This window comes from Hemicordylus capensis, chromosome 1, assembly GCF_027244095.1.
Source record: "Hemicordylus capensis ecotype Gifberg chromosome 1, rHemCap1.1.pri, whole genome shotgun sequence".
Classification (NCBI taxonomy): Eukaryota; Metazoa; Chordata; class Lepidosauria; order Squamata; family Cordylidae; genus Hemicordylus; species Hemicordylus capensis.
In genome coordinates, this window is record NC_069657.1 from 26,104,519 (window position 1) to 26,116,340 (window position 11,822).

The window sequence follows — 11,822 nt, forward strand, 5'->3', positions numbered from 1 at the left end:
TCCGATGTGCCGGCACGCACAGGTGCATCGGAGACTTTCAGTCATATTCGGACAATGGGGCGGCACTGCGGCAGGAAGGTACGCTGCCACCCTGATGGGCTTGGAAGTAAACAGACGCCAGTGGAGAGGAAAGTGGCAGGAGGGGTAAGTGCACCCTCCCCGGCTCTTAAAGTTAGACACTGCCGGTTCCGAGGCCCATAAAGGGTCTCTGAACTGGTTCCGTGCACATCCCTACTGCATGGTGCCCCTTACACCATGTGGAGGTGACCATTCTCACCATACAGTGCTGCACTTTGCCCAGAGCTGGTGAGGCTCCTTTAAGGGAAATGGAACCCTCTTGAGCCCCTGCACTATCTTCGAAGGTGTGCACAGGATGCTGGAAAGTGTAACCTCCATTCTTTCCTCCTATAGTGCTTTAGAGAGGGAGCTGTCTCTCTCAAAGGCCCTCCCAGCATTAAGAGAAGCACAGCACTGGGTCAGCACAGTGGGAAATGGCTCTCACATAGAAGGTTTTTTGCCCCAGTGGACCCTGCTTGAAAAATAGTGAAGATTAAAACAAAAAGGGTTTCTTGAAAGCGATGTGTATGTGTGGAGAGAGGAGCTTTAGAGCATGAGCGTGGTCCTTATGATTAATGCATTGGAAATTAATAATTTTATTTATCTGAATATTTTTAAAACTGCTTTTTGTCAGCTGAACACAAGGCTGTGTTTAGCATTAAACACAATATACAAACAACAGTTTAAAGCAATAAAAATAATAAGGCTCACAGTCCAGCAAGAATTCCATTTTGGGACTTTTTAGAAATAAACCATTATTTATTTATTGAAACTTCTTATATACCACCTCCACCAAAGACTCTAGGTGGTGAACAACAGAAATACCAACAATAACCAATTTTTAAAAAATGATTAAAGGGCAAACAGCTGGTGAAACAGGTGGATCTTAAGAAAGGCCTTAAAAGCAGTCAGGGAGGGGGCTGAATGAATGGGTGTGTGTGAAGAGTGTTCCAAAGAAGAGGGGCAGCCACAGAGAAGGCCCTCCTATGGGCCCAGGCACCACGCACTACACCTGGACCCGGGACACTAAGGAGGGCCAGCTGAGAAGACCTCACAGGCCAGGATAGAGCTGGCCGAGATAGGCGATCCCAGAGATATACAGGTGCTAAGCCCATAAGGGTTTTGTAGGTGAGAACCAGCACCTTGAATTGGACCTGGAAGCGAACAGGCAACCAGTGCAGTGACCTAAAAGAGGTGTGAGACTATCAAAAATACAGCCACCATGAGGAGGTGGGCTGCTGCATTCTGGACTAGTTGAAGCTTCCGACTCATTTTCAAAGGCAACTCTAGGTAGAGCGCATTACAGTAATCCAAACAAGAGGTAACAGAGTTACTGTTGCCAGAGCCTACCAGTCAAGGAAAGGCCATAATTGGCGAACCAGCTGAAGACTGGGAAAGGCACCCCTGGCCACGGCCTCCACTTGCTGTTCAAGCGGGAGCCGTGAGTCCAGGAGGACCCCCAGATCACGAACCGTCTCTCTCAAGGGAAGCGCAGCCCTGTCAAGAGATAAACTCACACACGCGGCAACTGGCCAGATCGCAAACTGAACAAGAGCTACTCAGTCTTGGAGGGATTGAGCCTGAGCTTGGGACCAGGCCCATCCAGGTCCTGACAGCCTCTAGGCACTGAGCCAGCACATGAACAGCATCACCTGTTGGGCCAAGGGTAGAGATATAAAGCTGAGTATCATCAGCATATTTATGAAAATTTACCCCAAACTGACAGATGACCAAACCCAGCAGCTTCATATCGATGTTAAAGAGAATGGGAGCAAGGACCGAGCCCTGTGGAACCCCACAAGAAAGGGGCCAGGGCACAGAACAATCACCCCCAATCGACACCAACTGGAATCGCCCAGTGAGGTAGAACCATTATACCGTTCCTTTCCCCCCTAGATATCAATACCTACCAAGACATCTACGGTTCTTTGCATTGGCTACAACCAGGCTCTGGCCTTGCCTTTGTAAGTGCTTCTTTGCCCTCCAGTATCTAGACCTTCCCAGAGGTGCTCTTACCCCTGGGCTTTGGGGCCGAAGTCCAGGGCCTCCACAGCCCCTGGGGGCCCCCCAATCCTCTTTAGTCTGTCCCAAATGGGGTAGTCGCCCAGAGGAGCATGATGATGCTTAATTTGGGGGGGGGGCTCCAAAATTACCTAGGTGCACCTCTGGGCCTTCCTATCCACCTACATGCCTAACTTTCAGTCTGTAATTTCCCTTCATCCCTACCCCAGCTTCCCCCTGACTCTCTAATCGACCTAATCTTAGACTGTCTTCATGTACTATACCCGGGATTCTCAAACTTAGGTCCCCAGATGTCGTCAGACTGCAACACCCATCACCCTCAGCCACACTGGCCTTCATGTGGGGATGATGGGAGTTGATGGGATCCCCCTAACATCTGATGATCTGAGGCTGATAACCCCTCTGCTATACTCACATCTTTTCTTCTGAATTTTGTTTAGACCCTTCCATGGGCCCATGGATTGTTCCCAGCTAAAAGGCCTTTAATTAGCATCCTACGAAGCAACAAACTATTTCTGTTGTTGTTGATGATGATGATGGTGGTGGTGGTGGTGGTGGTGGTGGTGGACTGGAGCGTATAGGTACATAGGAAGCTGCCTTATATTGCATCGAATCATTAGGCTATCTAGCTCAGTATTGTCTACTATCACAATATAAAGTATATAAATAATAATAATACTAGTAGTAGTATTGTTTACTCTGACTGGCAGTGGCTCACCAGGGTTTCAGATAGGAGTCTTTCCTTACCCTACCCGGAGTAGCCATTGATTGAACCTGAATCCTTATGCATGCAAAACAGATGTTCTGCCACTGAACGACAGCCCCGTCCCCCATTGCAGGGGAACAAATGTCATGGCGGGTTGTCCCCAAGGCCCTCAGACAAGTGTCTTATGAAGTAGCAACCCTTCACAACCATCTGTTATCTCAGCGCTTTAGCCTGAGTCCTCTTTCACTTTTGTGTGTGATGCAGACATTTCGGCCCATATTCCATCTCCTCTGTTTTCCTTTGGCTAACCTGTTGCCTTAATCCATTATTCCTGGTTTATGATAGTTTACATTTAACCATCCTCCTCAGGGACAAAGATCATTAATGTTAGTCACACACCAAGCGGATGAAAGGGAGACTCTCTATAAATGGCCACTGTGTTTCTGTTGCTCTTTGATCTTTCTATGGAGAGGCCTAGCTGTCTCCCCTTATTTTCTAGTGCTAGGTGATTTAAGAGTTGCCTTTGAGCTCTCTGACATTATTCTTGTGACAAACAGAAGATATCCCTTCCACAGCTCTGTGTGTGTGTGTGAGAGAGAGAGAGAGAGAGAGAGGGAGAGAGAGAGAGAGAGAGAGAGAGAGATTGGATGTCAACCCTCATATCTTGAAATGCTTTCATCCAGCACCGGCTCTTAAATACCATCCATCAAACCTAGTATTTTCCCTCAGAGACATTGTTTGCAGCAATTATTTAGGAGGTATGTGATGGGGGAGAGGGCAAGGGAGGAGAAACCACTGTTATCTCCTGGTGAAAGAAGGAGACAGATTTATAAAACAGCCATGCCAATAAATTAACAAGCAGACAACTAAAGGCTGAGGGAAATTAACGTGTTCATTAGCTGTCCAAATATTTTATGTATTTATTGTCTGCGATATGCTCTGCCCTGAAAAATAATACTCTTGACCTACATTTCACCATATGAAGGGATGTCTTAATCTGGGGGAAAGGAAGAATTTATATTTCAAGAGAGTTTGCTTTAGCTCCACCTAGTGGATTTTGTTTCCATTGTGGTTCTTTCTGTCTTGTATCTAGGCTGGGAAAGGAGTGAGAGAGACTGCAGTTCTTCAAACTCAATCAATTTGACAAGAGAAAACGCAAACTCGCATGAGTGCCAATGAGCTTTTCTTCTGGGATGAATATTAGCTGAGCGGGATAGACCTGATCCAGATTGGGGCCATGGGGAATGAAGGGATGAAGCCTCCCCACGCCACTGAAGACTGCAGGGACGTACTCCAGATCTCACACGCACATTGCTGTTTTACATCAGAAATGTCAATCAGACAGTCAGTCTTTATTACGGTCTCTGACCAGTACACCTAAAGCAATATATGCACATTGATACACAGCACAGCATGCTGATTACATACCAATACATTAATTCTACCATTGATTCTACATTGAGTGAGGAGAGCTGGTCTTATGGTAGCAAGCATGATTTGTCCCATTAGCTAAGCAGGGTCCACCCTGGTTACATTTGAATGGGAGACTTGATGTGTGAGCACTGTAAGATATTCCCCTTAGGGGATGGAGCCGCCACTCTGGGAAGAGCAGAAGGTCTCAAGTTCCCTCCCTGGCTTCTCCAAGATAGGGCTGAGAGAGATTCCTGCCTGCAACCTTGGAGAAGCCAGTGCCAGTTTGTGAAGACAATACTGAGCTAGAAAGACCAATGGTCTGACTCAGTATATGGCAGCTTCCTATGTTCCCCATTAGCAAGCAGAGTATGTTGCACTCGTATTGCAGAACAACAGAATTTCTGAACAGAATATGTAATTGATGAATTAATGTCTGTTAACAAATATTTGACATAAAAATCCATCCAGTCGTCCCAGGAATTTTTTAGAACGGGATCCATTAACCTTCGCCTAATGTCTGAGTAAAAGGCACACCACAAGAGCACATGTGCAGCCAACTCGATCTCATTGAGTTACAGAGGCAGTATCTCGATCAATTGTATTTCTATACTGCCTGATATAAAAACCTCCAGGTGGTGTACAAGTCAAAACATAATATAATATAAAACAGTTAAAAACTTTGTAATACAGATAAAAACAGTCTCAGTAGGAAAAAACATATTGAAATTTCAATGTCAATTAAAAGCCTGGGAGAACAGGTACATCTTGAGGTTCTTTGTCTGTGCACTGGGATGTAACTCAAATGGTGCAAGGCGGTCTGGTCCAGGAGTTTCAATGCTACCTCTGCTAACTTGGCAAAGAGGCACCTTTTAATGTGGCAATTCTCTTTATTTAGCAGGGGGAGAGTAACTGGCCCTATCCACCCCCAGCACAGGACCTCCAGTGACTGTTGCTGGTGTCTGTCTTATGTTTCTTTTCAGATTGTGAGCCCTTTGGGGACAGGGATCCATTTTATTTATTTGTTATTTCTCTGTGTTAAGCGTCCTAAGCCATTTTTGGAAGGGCAGTATAGAAACTGAATAAATAAATAAATAAATAAAGCAAGCTGCCTTTTCCTCTGGCCACTTCAGCACCAAGGAATCTAACAGGTGTCTTGGTTGGCTGTTAACCGATTCAGCTTCCCCTGGCAAGGCCTTGCCGCCATTGCAGTGAGTGGGGCTCTTTTGCAAAAGCTGGAGCCTGCCTTTGCTGCCGGCACCATCCTCGCAGCTCCTGCACCAGGTTTTCCTTTGGAGTTACATGTCTTCCACCAGCACCAGATAAACGGCGTTGCTGCCGGCAGGGGCGGTGGAGGAGGGCGGCTTGCAGATGGAGACCACCTCACAATACAAGGCGGCTATCTGGGTGCTGCTGTCGGGGCAGCAGCAGGATCCCGCTGACATCAAGCCAGGCGGAGGGGAGCAGATCCTGCCGCTGCCGGCGGAGGCTGAACATTTGAAAAGATGTGGCTTGAGATCCACGGTCGGGGCTTGAAAGGCGTGTGTGTGCATCAAGCACCCTTTCCCAGCCGGGGGTGGGAAAAGCCATGCAGGGCGAAGCCCCTTCGCTGCCTCCGAGACTTTCCCTCCAGCAAGCAGCTCCCTCTGGACCACACCCCACTTCCCTGCCACCTCCCCGCGGTGGCAACAGCAGCGGCACTTCATTCCCCCACCCCTCTCCCAGCTAATAATTCAGGAGTGCGGACATTCATCTGAGCCCTTGAAAAAGCCCATCTATGTTTAGGGAAAGTAAGAAAGAATATATAATCTGCTCGGCGAGTCCTCGCCCAGTCATAGGCCCCGAACATGCAATAGACATATTGCCTATTTCAGCCCTCAGTCAGGGACCCCGGTGCTTGAAGTGGGAACCTGAACTCTATGTCTGGGGACTTACCCACACTGAGGGTTTGCAGGCCTCAGAGGCCTCTTGAGCACAAGATGTGTAAAATCTCTTCCCTTGAAATTGACAGGGCGTAAGAAGCTTCAGGATTGTCTTGGCCTGGTGTCTATTCAGGGTGGCTGGCTTTTTCTTCTTCATTGCCTTCATAATGTGGTACTTTCTACATAAGGACGGGCCTCTTATGAAGCACAGTGAGGTATTTGCCCCAGGTCGGCTGGTTTTGGGGGGAGGCACTGCTGCCCCACCCCTGCAGGTGCCACCCAACCTGCCCTTTAACATCTTCCGGAGTTTATCTGACACCTTCCGGCTTTGAAAGTGGCAGGGGGTGAGAAGACAGGGCTCCCATCAGCCTTCCCTCCCTGCTGGCCAGGCAGGGGCGGTCCTTTCATGAGGCAGGAGGAGGCGGTTGCCTTAAGCAGCAGATTATTGGGGTGCCAGCAGGGCAGCAAGATGCCCACCACCGCAACCATCAAAACAGCTCTTTGGGACTGAACGGATTCTTGCAAGCTTTGTAAGGATCATCTCTCCTCTTGCAAGAGGCATGAGGGGAGAAAAGGAGGCAGCTGGTTACCTTCCTCATCTCCGCCCCCCACCCCCACCATTTTCAAAGCTTGAGAAATTGCTGTTGGAAGGGTACTGGCTCCCATCAGGGTTGTGGTGCAAGGCAGCCTCTCAGGCACCTTGAGCTACCCCTGCCCCCATGGTGAGATGGCATTTAGCACCTTACCCTTAGGGCCTTTTCACGTTAGAGATATACTGCAAGCAAGGACGTTGCTAGGGGAGAGGGGGCCCATGTTCACTCTTCTCCCCAGCAGCCCCTCGGAATGAGGAAGACAATGAAGAAAATAGGGAAGGATGGAGCTGGGGGACCCTCAGGAGCTTGGGTGCCAAGGTTCTTTGAACCTATCCACTCAATTATAACTACGCCCAACTGCAAGGCTTTGTTGCAGGTCCATACTTGTATCCACATAATTTTGAAACTGAATGCACAGTGATAGACATCTGTTCCAAGGCATAATTTTGCCTTCACATACCAAAAAGACCACTCCCTCCATAATATATTTTAAAATGTATTCTGGACAGATCTCCTGAAAATATGCATAATTCATACACATTATAAGTGAGTGTTAACCCCACTGAAGAAGCACCCTCCAACAGAGGGGTCAGAAAGAAGGCATGCCCTGTTTTATTGCTGCTTCCCTCACAAAGTAATCTTATATAGATTTAACTAAAAGTTTATTCAGAAACAACTATATTTTCTCCTTCTCCTTCCCTTCCCTTTTCCTTTCTGACTACCCCCCCTCCCCGCCCCAGTCTCTACAGGATCCCCACTGGGACAAACTTCTAAACAACAAAACATAAAAGATTACTAGATAGAATACAATACAACATGCCCTCACTGCCAAGTCTGCACATCTCTGGCTTTCTGGATAAGCCTGCTAATTGAATTTCCCACGGTGTTGGCTGAGGTTATTCTAGTGCTGCTGACATCTGTCCCCATGGACTGAAAGCACTAACTCATTTCACATTGGCTAGTTAACAGCTGTCAGATGGTCACAGCATTCAATCACTGCCAGGTTAGCCTGGATTTGAACCAGCAGCTTCAGAATGAAAGACTCATGTGTCATCATTACACTGGTCCTCCGAGATACGCAGTTCCCCCTCTGGCAGCAGATGTCTGGTGTGTTAATTTCAAAAGATGTAAGCAAATGTCTAAAAATACATTAGCCAGATTTATGGTGTTTAAACAAATTTAGCCCTGAATATCTTGCACACGTTTAAATGGAATTTGCTTACAGTAATGCGTTTTGGTTCACCTGGAAAGGAGTTTCATTTAAATCAAGATGGATTTGCGAGTAAATCTAGTGTCATCGGTGGTGGGTTAACGGAGAGGCAGAGTAGGCATTTGCCTTTGGCGGCAAAATTTGAGGAGCAGCAAATTTTGCCTCCCCTCTCTGTGGGCAGCGGTGACTGCAGCAAGGGTGGAGTGGGTGAGGAGAAAGTCCCTCCTTTTCCTTATTAAAAAAAGGCAAACCTTTTTTGTTTAAGGTAAAAGGGTGGCAAAAGCCTTTTTGCTTATGGGCAGCAAAAAGCTTAATCCGCCCCTGAGTGTCATGCTGTGGATAGAGACTGGAGAACTGGAGCTGAATCCTATCTTTGTCACAAAGGCCATTGTGGCCTGGGATCAGGCTAGAATTGTGGGCAGCCAGACCCAAATTCAGGCTTAACAGGATACATTCTACAAGAATCCTGAGGTCAGTTGGGACTGGAAGCTGGCAGGGTTGAGGAAGCTACCTTCCTTAACCCTGCCAGGGAGAGGAGATCTGGTCTTGTGGTAGCAAGCATGACTTGTCCCCTTAGCTAAGCAGGGTCCACCCTTGTTGCACATGAATGGGAGCACTGTAAGATATTCTCCTTAGGGGATGGAGCTGCTCTGGGAAGGTTTCAAGTTCCCTCTCTGGCTTCTCCAAGATTGGGCTGGCTCACTATATGGCACTATATGTCTTAGTATATGGTAGCTTCCTATGTTTCTTATGTTCCTATGTTCTAATGTTCTGTGTTCTAGCTTTCCTAAGCTAGAAGGCATAACTTAAAATGCAAAAGCGTGAACATCCACAGGACTTTTTCCAGAGGCGGTGGGGTGGGGGGATATATGCACAACAGGTCATATCTGATGTTAATTCAACACAGTTATTGGATTAATATTGGATATAACCTGTTGTGAGTATATATGTAGCATGGTGATATTGGCTCAACCCAGGGAGCAAAGCTTCTTACTACCTGCCAATCACAGGGGCCATTTGTTATTCTTCTGCAACACATATTGGTATTCTCTCCTGCTGCAGAAGAAGGTTTTGAATCTATACGTCTGGTGGCAACTCAGAGGCGGGCCTTCTCTGTCTCTGCTCCTGAGCTATGGAATGCACTCCTGGCAGAAATCTGTAATCTGAGTTCATTACTGGCCTTCAGGAGAGCCCTTAAGACCTACCTATTTGGCCTGGCCTTCCAGGGTTTTTAAACTGTTTTTAAACTGTAAAAGTTGGGCCTGGTTTTCCAGGGTTTTAAAAACTGTTTTAATTGTGGTTTTATGTTATTTTTACATTTTTCGATTTTAACAGTTAATTGATTTTAGTGTTGTTTTAATGTAAACCTCCCTGAGCCATTTTTGGAAGGATGGTATAGAAATCAAATAAATAAATAAATAAAATGTCAAGGCCATCTCTCTTTTTCTTCATCAAAGCATATAGGTCATGAGGACCCAAGCATGGACAGGCAAAGACGTCTATTGTTTCCTCTGTATACATATGCCTGGAAGAGAACTTGGCAGCCTGATACTTTTAACACCATATGGCACCAGTGTATACAAATGGCAACTCCATGTGAGCAAGCCCTTGCTGTGAGCCCAGTGGCCCGGAATGCTTCCAAGTTCCAAGGTATCTCCTTGGGAGGCATTGGCCACAGTGAGCTGGCTCTTAGGGATCTACAGTATTCTCCTTTTGTGTATTCCTCAGCTTTGAGAGGAGAGGAGAGCTGGTCTTGTGGTAGCAAGCATGACTTTTCCCCATAGCTAAGCAGGCTCTGTCCTGGTTGCATCTGAATAGGAGACTTGATGTGTAACCACTGCAAGATATGCCCCTCAGGGGATGAAGCTGCTCTGGGAAGAGCAGAAGGTTTCAAGTTCCTTCCCTGGCTTCTCCAAGATAAGGCTGAGAGAGATTCCTGCCTGCAACCTTGGAGAAGCCGCTGCCAGTCTGTGAAGACAAAACTGAGCTAGATAGACCAATGGTCTGACTCAGTATATGGCAGTTTCCTATGTTCCTATGTTTGTTCCCACCTAATAATAATAATAATAATAATAATAATAATAATAATAATAATAAAGGTGCAATTCCAAAACAACTTGAAGAGCACCTCAACACCACAGGGGCCACAGAAATCACAATCAGCCAATTGCAAAAAGCAACTTTACTGGGAACAGCCTATATTCTGCGACAATATCTATAACAACAGCAACAACACTGACAATAAAATTCATCCATCCCAGGTCCTTGGGAAGGACTCGATTTCTGGGTAAAACAAACCAGTCAATAACACCTGTCTGACTGTTAAAACAGAAATAATAATAATAAAAGCGATGAAGGTTCTTTTCTTCAGCTGCTTTTCATCTGGTTCTGTACTACTGTCTGTAGAACACAATCCAACAGAGAGTGTGCTGACAGATTCTCTGTGGCTAGAACAGAGGTTTCCAGCTGTGGGTTTCCAACTGTTGTTGGCCTACAACTCCTATCATTCCCAGCCATTCTGGCTGGGTGTGATGGGACTTGTAGTCCAACAACATCTGGGGACTCAAGGTAGAGAACCCCTAGACTAGAGGAGCATAGAAAGCTCAAGAAAACAATCTCAGAGGGAAGCATTGTTAGTCTACTGTAATGAAAAGTATCTGTGTCCCCTTAAAGGCTAAACAATTTATTGCAGCCTAAGTTTTAATAGACTAGAGTCCACAGCTAAAATGGGCTCAAGTCCATAAAAGCTTATGTCACAATAACATTGTTAATCTTTAGCATGACATAGGACTTGTTCTTTTTCAAGAAACCTAGTGTTTATGGTTTGCCAGAATGAATGTTATATGAGTTAGATCACTGAGAAAGTGGTTGGAGGGGAAATTTATGATAACTAGATTTGTAGACTGGGTGAGTGTGTGTATCAAAGTTGAGCGAACCATCAGATTTCAAAGATACAGAAAGGCAATTATAATAATGCAGTAATAGCATCATTGCTGCTAGCAGTTCAGCAAATGTAGCAATTGAAAAAATATGTTGGTTTTGTGAAGACTACATCCTGTAAAACCAACTACAACTCGTAAACCCAGAATTGTCCTTATTCCTAAAATAAATATTGCATTCACATTTAAATAACAAAAGGGCCTGACTATAAGAAAATAGTGGCTGGTGTCGAGAAGCTAATTCTGCATTCGTGCAAACATATCGCACCTGTGCAAGGATATTGTGCAACCTAGTTCCACTAAGTTCTGAGCTTGAATTTCAGACTAGTGTTGCACAGATGCAACAGGATGTACTTGCGCAACCTGTGGCATACCTCCTGCTGTGAGACCTCTTCCTCAGTCCATATACTTTGCAGGGAATCATGCAAAGCTACCTGCTATCCTCATTGAGCATGCGCAATAAGACCACTGGAGATTGTGCAACTTTGCACATCCACTCAACTACATGCAGCGTTAGTCTGGCTGTCAGCCATTGTATTTGAACCATTTAAAAATACTAAAGGATGGGGGGAAACTACTCCCCGCCTCAGAGTCCCCAAAGTGGCCCACAATATTAATAAAATACAATTGCACTTCAACCTCTACAAATTAAAAATGAAAACCAGAAAAACAAAAGACCACTCTGTGATGGGGTCTTTACCTGTCTCTTGGCAGTTGATAATTAAGGCTAGATCACATGCAATGCAGGGCATCTGTGATTGCATCTCTTAACCTTTGATTTCCTTTTTTTAAAAAAACAAACTTTAAAACAGGTGCAAGGGAGCTCCAAATTTGCCTGGAGCAGCTGTATTAGGAGATGGAGTGTTTATGCCTTCTTCATTTCCTAGATCTATTCCCCCCCAATCCAGGAGCTGCTATTAGTGCAGTGCTAGAGATGTGCACAAAACTGGTTCATCCAGTTCA

The 11,822-nt window shown here is 45.9% G+C and overlaps 1 long non-coding RNA gene across 1 annotated transcript; it reads left to right on the top strand.

Moving 5' to 3' along the window:
- Positions 1-128: 128 nt before the first annotated feature.
- LOC128339287 (uncharacterized) lies at positions 129-9,350 on the top strand. Its single transcript, XR_008312946.1, has 2 exons — positions 129-1,920; positions 3,879-9,350. It is a non-coding gene; the product is annotated as an uncharacterized LOC128339287 (long non-coding RNA).
- Positions 9,351-11,822: the final 2,472 nt, after the last annotated feature.